General features: G+C 45.7%; 1 pseudogene; it reads right to left on the bottom strand.

Annotated features, from left to right (window-relative positions):
• Positions 1-1328: 1328 nt before the first annotated feature.
• LOC133082175 (melanoma-associated antigen B4-like) lies at positions 1329-2770 on the bottom strand (annotated as a pseudogene).
• Positions 2771-9308: the final 6538 nt, after the last annotated feature.

Below are 9308 nucleotides of genomic sequence, written 5' to 3'. Positions count from 1 at the left end.
TAATTTCATTCATACCATTGCCACTAAAATTTGAGCCCTCCCTTAGAGTTTGCCAAATTACACTCAAAATAACCTAATTAAAATGCCCTTTTAACGGAGCGAGCTCTGGCAATCCCATCCCACAAAAAGAGAGATAGTCCAGTGGCTTCTTGGCATCTCACTTCAATGAGTATCACCTTTCTCAGAAACTCTCTGGACAGCTCATGCCTAAAACACCTAGTTTGAGTGTTCACTTGCCCTGGGGCAAGTGCATGGGACCCCTTCCATTCCCTAGGTGGGGATTCTCTCTGGTTTTTCCACATCCCAAAGTTAACTGTGAAGATATGTTTTCCATTCCAGGTTTAGTCTCTCAACACTGAGAAACAACATCTGAGTGGCCCTTTCCATCACTCCCACAGCTTCATCTAGCCCACCATGCATCCTGACTGATAATTACTTCCTGCCGAGGGACTAGAAGTTGCCCAAGACCCAACGCTGCTTTCATCAGGTAACTTACACTTGCTTGCTCTCATTTGGAACCTCCTCTTCCACACCCTCACTTTTTAAAAAAATTTTCATTTGTTTATTTCTTAGAGTGTATCTCACCATCTTCCTTACATGATAGCTGATGCTAGACTCTAAAAATTCTATGGGCAGTGGCTTGGTCTTCATTTTCTTACCAACCATAGTAGTATTGGAGAGGCTTCCAAAGAGAAGATGGTCAATTAATTTGAGAGAAAAAAGAAGGAATGACCAAGAAGTCTTATTTATCATTTAATTTTCAAACAGTTTGAATAACCTAAGCAAATCTAGGTATATATTATTTAATTTTACAAGCAAAGAGACAGAGAAGAAGGCAAACTAAGAATTAACCAGCCTTTACTTTTGTATCACCATTTTGAGATCCCAAATATTTTCCTGTGGGATTCTTTCTCACTTCCACGAAAAATCCTATTCCAATGCCATGTTACCCTGTTCTGTAGCAAAAGGAAAATATTGAAGGCTTTTCAGTTTTTTTTACAAATAGCAAACTCTTAATCTTAAAACTGAACAGCAATAAACATGACATCCATGACATTAATACACTTAGATTCTGAAGCAAAATAAACCTTCAATGAAGTAATAACACTTGAAAAGATACTAAACATCTCTATCATAAATCTATCTATCTAGCATCTCTCTACCTACTTACCTACCTATCATCTGTCTATCTTTAACTAGGTATTCTTCATATGGAAAAAAGAAAAAAAGATACATATTTTATTAAAACTAACTGCACCTAAACTACCATGCTACTTAAAACTGTAAGAACATATATGTTTTGTTCCCTCTACCAATACTTTTCTGCACTATTTAGGAGCTTGACTGCTCTCTTCTAAAACAAAGTGAACAAACTGCCCGCGGCCTCCCTCCCTAGATGTGGGAGGAGCTGCGGGCCTTGGCCCTGGAACGTGCACTGCGCTGAGCAAGAGCTGCAGCCCTGGCCGCGGCTCTCACTCCTGCTCTCTCTTCCTCATCTTTCAGAGCCTCCTTATAGAGATCTGGGAAGGCACTGGGGACGGCAGCATTGACCTTGGCAACAAACTCCAGCACTTTCATCTTGCTGGTTTCAGCGTGTGCTCTCGGGCCCCACAGGAACTCATAGCGCGGAGGATCGCTGTTGGGCGCCTGGCGGTACGTCAGGTACTTCTGCTGCACGAAATCTTCGCTGATGAGCCTCCTGGGCTCCCCAAAGATCGAGTGCCTCCTCCCAGCATACAACCCCAACGCATTGAGGAATTCCCAGATCTCCTCCTCAGTGGCACGGTTGCCCTTCATTAAGATCATGCCCAGGAGAATCATCAGGAGACCGGACTTGGGCAGCCCCGACTCATCACTCGGACTTTCCTCGCTGGGGACTGCCAGCTTGCTGATGAGGGCGTAGGAGTGACGGCTGGGGTCGACTTCCTTCAGCTCGAGGCCAAAGACCAGCTCCATGCTCTCAGAGGCTCTCCTGAGGATCTCGGGGAAGTGCTTCCTGTACTGCTTGTTGACAATCTTCAGCATTGCTGCCTGCCGGATGGGCTCCTTCATCTTGTACTTCTCCAGCAGGAACTGCACCAACATGCTGGCCTTCCTGGACAGAGGATCTCTGCAAGTGCTGTGAGTGCAAGGTGCTGCCTGGGAGGTACTTGCACTTTCCTCATCTTGGCTCGCCCGGGCACCCTCTTCATATCCTGGGCATGGAACCCCTGCATCACGACAGCTAGTGGCTGGGGCTCCCTGAGGCTCCTGGCGAGCGCCAGCAGCACGGGAGCTCGGGGGAGTACCCCGAGAAACAGAAACGGGGGAGGAGGGCGACTCTTCTATCTCTGCCGCCGCCGCCGCCGCCGCCGCCTCAGTGGCCTGGGCACCCTTGAGACTCTGAGTCTCCCCCCGGGCCTGGTGGCGTCTCTCGCGGGCACGGCGCTTGCTCCTCTGGCCTCGAGGCATGACACAGGTCAGGGCCAGCAGGCGGGAGTGTGGGCAGGAAGGCAGGCAATGAGGGCACCTGGGGGAGGGACAAGGAGATGCTGTGAGCACCTTCAGCGGGGAGATTCCTCCCTGGCTTTCACCAAGGCCGCCTCTGCAGGGTCCTTGAGGGCACTGCTCGAGGACCCACAGGGCTCCTGTTCTCCTGCTCAGCCTGTCCCCTGAGACCCCTGTGGAGGACGGTAGAGTGAGCCTTGGGGCACGGCCAGCCAGCCCTGCCTGGGCGGTACGGGGGTGACAGTGGGGGCTGGCAGGGGCGGTAGGTCCTCGCGGTTCCCATTCAGCGTCAGGATGACAGTTGCTGGCAAGACTCCCCCACCCCCCACCACCCCATCCCGTCTGCTGCTCTGAAGTTGACACCACCATCTTCCATGACACCCAGGAGGAGGAAAGGAGGGAGCGTTCAGCCCACCACCGAAGGGTCCTGGGACCCTCCCTTCTGCTGCCTGGTGATGGCCCCTTCAGAACAAAGCTCTAACCTCCCTTGGACCTGGCAGAGGAAATTACGGGCAGTCTCAGCCTGACAGTCCTTCCTTGGGAGTTTAAGGGTTGGCAGGAGCGGACAGGCCATATTCTCTCTCGTCCCTTCTCTTCGGGGTGGGTGGCTCCCTTAGTCCTCACTCGGGGTCCTCCCTGGACGGCCGGTGCAGCCTGGAGCTCCTCTCTTGCCCCGAGGGCCATCTGCTCGCACCAGTGCCGGCACCTCCTTGAGTCTCATTAGGAGGCAGTGAGGGTGACCACGCGGCCGCATGTGGCAGAGTTTTACCAAGCCTGCAGCGTGCGGCAGACAGGTCGAGGCCCTGTGGTTGGCGGCCCCACTGGTCCTCACTCAAGGGCTTGGGCTGACTCTTGGGAGTGCTCAGGGACGCGCCTTCTGCTGGCCTGCACCTCCCCTCTCACACAGCAGCCCTCCCTTCTCCGTGTGTGGCCAGAAGGAAGCGGCTGGCAACAGGGGAGGGGTTCTGAGGTGCCCTTGCGACGGGGAGGACGGTCCTCACCCTGACTCCTCCCGTGCCCTGGAAATCCCCCCTCTGCTGACCTGCGGCCAGCCCCTCAGAACAAGGCCCCCTCCTCCCTGAGTCTCCCGCGTCCGTCCGCCCGCCCGCCCGCCCGCGTTCGCACTGAGGGAGCCCCTCCGTCTTGAGACCTGCCCGGAGGCTCCCAGGCTGACGTCAGGGGCGGGGTCCGCGTGGCCGCCATTCTGGGGTGTGGAGCCCCTCGGTCCCCACGAGGGTCCCGTCCTTCACTCCACAGGGCCTGGGGCGCTCCCTCTACTGAGCTGAGCCAGGGTCCACCAGCCTCAGAGCGAGGCCTTCCTTGCCCGAGACCCCGCAGGGGAAGCGGATGGACTTGGGGCCTAAGGGCCAGGCCCGAGCCTCTCGGGCCGAGAGCAGGGGCGGGGTGGGCGGGGCCTGTGTGGCCGCCTCTTTGCGGAGGGAAAGGGGATTGGGGGTGTCGGGGGCGTCCCCTCACTTCTAACTGGGGTTACCTCACACTTTGACACCTGACGAGACGTGAGACTCCTCCCGCGGCTCACCCTCGCGGGACGGCAGCTCTCAAAAATGGCCTCGCCCCCACAGCGTGGTTAGGAGGACGTCACTTCCGGTCATGCGCATCTGGTCTCCAGGAGGACAGCAGGGGCGGGGCGGGGGCGGGGCCGGGGCCGGGGCCGGGGCAGGGCGGACCCCGGCCTGGGTGGGGTGGACCCCGGCCGGGGTGGGGCGGGGCGGGGCGGGGCGGGGCGGGGCGGGGCGGGAGGTGTGGGGTGGTGCCAGCGGAGCTTCCCGCAGGACTGGCACGTGGGCCTTTCATTGACTCTTGGCAGGTCCTGGGACTTTTCCCTCTGCTGAGCTGAGTCAGCAGGCGTCACACCTTGGCTCTCATTTCTGTCGGCACCCCCAGGCGGAAGTATCTGGGGGCCTGAGCCTCACAGCCATGCCTGGGTCCCCCGAGACTGACAGTGAGGCCTCTTTGGGGCCCCCTGTTCTATGGTGGATGCTGCTCTCAATCCTCTCTCAGTGTCTTCTCTTGACTCCCTGTAGGTGCTGGGCTACCTCCCGTCTGCTGACCTGAGGCGAAGACCTCACATCAAAGACATCAGCTCCCTGAGACTGCTGGTGTGAAGTGCAGGCACATCTCATCTGGACAGTTCTGCCTCAGGCTTCCTGGAAATGGCTGTAGGAGGTGAGAATCCTGTGGGTTTCAATGTCTTGGGTTAGGGAAGTTGCATTGAGTTCTATGAGTCTTGGAATTCCTCTTTTTTTTTTGGAATTTTATTTAATTTATTTTTTATACAGCAGGTTCTTATTAGTTATCCATTTTATACATATTGGTGTTTACATGTCAATCAAAATCTCCCAATTCATACGACCACCACACCACCCCTCACCATTTCCCCCCTTGGTGTCCATACGTTTGTTCTCTACATCTGTGTCTTTATTTGTGCCCTGCAAACTGGTTCATCTGTACCATTTTTCTAGGTTCCATATATATGCGTTATTATACAGTATTTGTTTTTCTTTTTCTGACTTACTTCACTCTGTATGACAGTGTCTAGATCCATCCATGTCTTTACAAATGACCCAATTTCGTTCCTCTTTATGGCTGAGTAATATTCCATTGTATGTATGTACCCCATCTTCTTTATCCATTCATCTGTCAATGGGCATTTAGGTTGCTTCCATTACCTGGCTATTGTAAATAGTGCTGCAATGAACATTGGGGTGCATGTCTCTTTTTGAATTATGGTTTTCTCTGGGTATATGCCCAGTAGTGGGATTCCTGGGTTATATGGTAATTCTATTTTTAGTTTTTTAAGGAACCTCCATACTGTTCTCCATAGTGGCTGTATCAGTTTACCTTCCCACCAACAGTGCAAGAGGGTTCCCTTTTCTCCACACCCTCTCTAGCATTTGTTGTTTGTAGATTTTCTGATGATGCCCATTCTAACTGGTTTCTTCCCTTTCCTAACTTTAGCCCTGGGACCTCTGTTGCATGATATCAGTGTCATTAATCAAATTTTCTGGAATGAATTTTTTTCTTATGTGAAATTACTGTGATACTTGCTATTTCTATGTCAATATTTTCTTTATATTTTGACAAATAAAAATTGCTTTTTATGTATATTTTATCAAATGTGATGTTTTTATATATGGGTACATTGTGAAATGATTGCCAGAACGAAACTATTTATCGTATCTCCTCCCATAGTTACCATTTTTGTGTGTGTGGTGAGAAATCCCATCATTTTGAACAACATGGATGAACCTAGGAGGACATTATGCTAAGTGAAATAAGCCAGACACAGGAAGACAAATATCACGTGATCTAACTTATATGTGGTATCTAAAAAAACAAAAGTTGAACTCCTAGTAACAGAGAGCAGAATCGTGATTACCAGAGCCTGGGGGGTTAGAGAGAAGCAGAGATACTGATCAAAGGGTACAACTTTCAGTTATAAGATGAATAAGTTCTGGAAACTTACTGTACAGCATGGTGACTCCTGTTAATTATAATGTATTATATACTTGAAATTTGCTGAAAGGAGAGATCTCAAGTGTTCTCACTATTTTATTTCCATTCATGCCTTATAGTCTATTAAGATGACCATTAAAAAAAGCCCTGTCTTCACCAACAGAAGAAGTTTCAGGTGGTTATTAGGACAATCTCTGGACTCATATTACCTCAACCAACCAAATTTTGGTGCTGTTCTGATATTATCCCATAGTCCTGGCATAACCCAATAGTCCTGGCGTGTGGGCTCTGAGGAGCTGCCTCAAGTTCCCTCAAGTTCAGTGAGGCAGTGGAAATTCATCCACCCAGGGCACACTGGGAGAAATAAGGGCTAAACTTTAAAACCTTTGCTTCAAATGATCCTGTCTTCCCTAGACCTATCTCAACTGCCCTCACACAAGCACTTGTTCAGTACAGACTTAGTACCCTCAGGGGTTTCTTATTATTGTTTTACTGTTAATGTTGATATCATTTTGTTTATTCCTTCTTTAGTTTTTCCAGGGTTGATTTGGGGCACAGGAGACAGCACCTAGAGTTTGGTTGTCATCTTGGAAGCTACAGGTACAGCACTAAAACTGTAAATAAGTTAAGGAGAATTGACTTCTTTACAATATTCTGTTCCCCTGAATAAACATATTATACTGCTCTATTTGGGACATTTTTTTTCTAACTCTATCAGTAAATTTTTATAGTTGTCTTCATAAAGATCTTGTACAGTTTTGTAAGGTTTCATTTTAGGTACGTTTTAGATATTGTTGCTGCTGTGAATGGGATTGTCCTTTACGTGTTCTAATTAGTTATCGATTTTGTGTGACCAGGTTTCTGATTTTGCTGTAGTGATTTTCAATATACTAGGTTTTTGATGTTCCTTATACATTTGAATATTGTGTTTGCCTATTACTTTAGGTACTTTAATTATAAAATCATATTGGTACTATTACTGTTTCTTTTCATTATTCATATATTTATTTTATTATTCTTGTTCTTGGCTGTGTCCTGCTATACATTCACATACAGGTTTGTGGTATCATACATCTGTGTGTTTTTCCAGACTTTATTGGGAATGCTTCTAATATTTCACATTTATGTGTATTTGCTGACGACTATGATATGGGAATTCCATTCTTATAAGTTTGCTAAAAGTTATTACCATTAATGTATGTTGAATTTTTATCAGAGCTTTTTCTTTACCCCTGCACATGATCAAGTGCTTTTTCTCCCTTATCTGTTAGTATAGTGAATTCTGATTCATGTTTTCTAATGTGATTTCTTCTTTGCATTCCTCTGACACAGCCTATTTTTTCTTATTAATTCACCACTACATTGCATGTGCTATGAAGTTATTTAAGACTTGTCTCTATATGAGTGAGCTTGACTCATGTTCTTTTTTCAGGGTATCCTTACCTCGTCTTTGTATCAAGGAGCGCTACCCCATTAGAGTGGATGAGTCATTTCCTATCTTTTGTATGGTTTGGAAGAGTTTATATAAAATTTTGATTGATTCCTCCTTCATTTGGTATAAGAAGCTTCCAGGAACATTTTGAGGGTTCCATGGGTTTTAACTACGGTTTTAGTTTTTATTGTTAGATTAAGTTTTTTGTTTCTTTATGGACCTATTTAGTCATTTATATTTTGCTAAAAAATCTTCCATGTCAGTTGGATTTTTAAATTTAGAGGCATACTATTTATAATAAAATCATGTTATTGAAATTCTCAAACATACAGTGGCACAGAGAATAGAATAATGAACCCAATATACCTGATAACTCAACATCAACAGTCCTCAATAATAATAGAAAGACCCTTGAAGATGAAGGTTTATTTATTGGTAACATTACTCCAAAGATGACACTGTGCATTTCCATTAGGAGATACATGATGTCTGTTATCTCCTTTGTGGTGACGTTGCCAGTCATTGAGGTTCATCACCCTCAGCCATTAATCCATTAGGGGCTGCAGAATGGTAACTCTAGCATTCCTTTGTGATTATTAGCTAAAAAATTCTCTAGGTAGAATTTTTTCCTTATCCACCATTTGTTATCCTGTTGTAAGGGTAAAAGTATTTACAGTGTTCTATTATAGCCTTTAAATCTCTTCTGTAGGTATATCTTACAGAATTTTATTGAACTAATATCACTTACTTATGCTTCTTTCTTTTGTAATTGATAATACCTACAGAAAGTATTATAGAAATATTTTCAAAGAGCTGGCTTTCATTAGTTGGCTCTACTACCTTCTAATTCATCATTTCTGCATTTATCTTCATTATTTCCTACCTTCTAATTATTTGAATGTAATGTGCTATTGTTTCTATAGCTCTTGAATCATTTGAATGTTTAAAATTTTTTTTTCTGGTAAATGTATTTAAGGCTATAATATTCGAGTACCACTTGGACTATTTCTCACAGGTTATACTGTAGAGCTTTATGTGTAGTGCTTGAAATTTTTAAAAGTTGAATAAATCTCTCCATTATACTGTTAGAGTTTTTGAATATATATGTGTGTATTTGTGTATACACACATACGTGACAGAGTTAAGTTTTTCTTAGGACTGAAAGGAGGCTTTCACATGAAAAAATAAATCAATAAAATTGGTTATCTGTAATTGGTCAACTGTTATCCAGGAAACAGAAATCACTCTATACAATTTGGAGAATTTAGTGTAGGAGATGGGTTACTTGAGAAGCCAACTGGGGAGAATTGAGCAAAACAATACTTCGCAACTTAAAAAGGCATTCCCGCCTCTAGGCTAGAGGAACAAAGAGAAAAAGTATTGTTACTGAGGTAAGTTGGAGCCACGGAGATAATGTGGCCATCGAAGGGAAGCCACCTGCTTCAGAGAGGAAGAAGGTGAAGGATTCTGGGCACTTTGATCCTCCTGGACTCTACTCTGCAGCTGTCACTCCTTGGTTTAACTGAGCTGGCATCCAGGTGTTGGAGAGCACAGAGCATGAGAAATGAGAGTCAGACATTTTATACTAAAGAGCAGAGCAGAAGAGTGAGGAATCGATCTGAGGGAGAATAAATCCACAGCTGGCATACCTTGTGGACAGATTAAATGAGAGAAAAATCATATCTAAATTGATACAGAATAGTGTTTTATAAAACTTATTCATTCATGATAAAGGAAATTATGCTACCAGGCAAAGGATATCTTTGAAAGTAAAGGATATCTATGAAAACAAGAACAATAAATAAAAACAACCTATGAAATCAATACAGTTATTTTTAAAAGTTGGTGGGTATAAAGTCAGTATGTAAACATGCGTTTTGTTTCTGCAGCAACAAACATGTGACCATGAAAT

This window comes from Eubalaena glacialis, chromosome X (assembly GCF_028564815.1).
Source record: "Eubalaena glacialis isolate mEubGla1 chromosome X, mEubGla1.1.hap2.+ XY, whole genome shotgun sequence".
Classification (NCBI taxonomy): Eukaryota; Metazoa; Chordata; class Mammalia; order Artiodactyla; family Balaenidae; genus Eubalaena; species Eubalaena glacialis.
The sequence above is the reverse complement of the archived record's forward strand: the minus strand, read 5'-3'. Positions and strand labels throughout refer to the sequence as shown.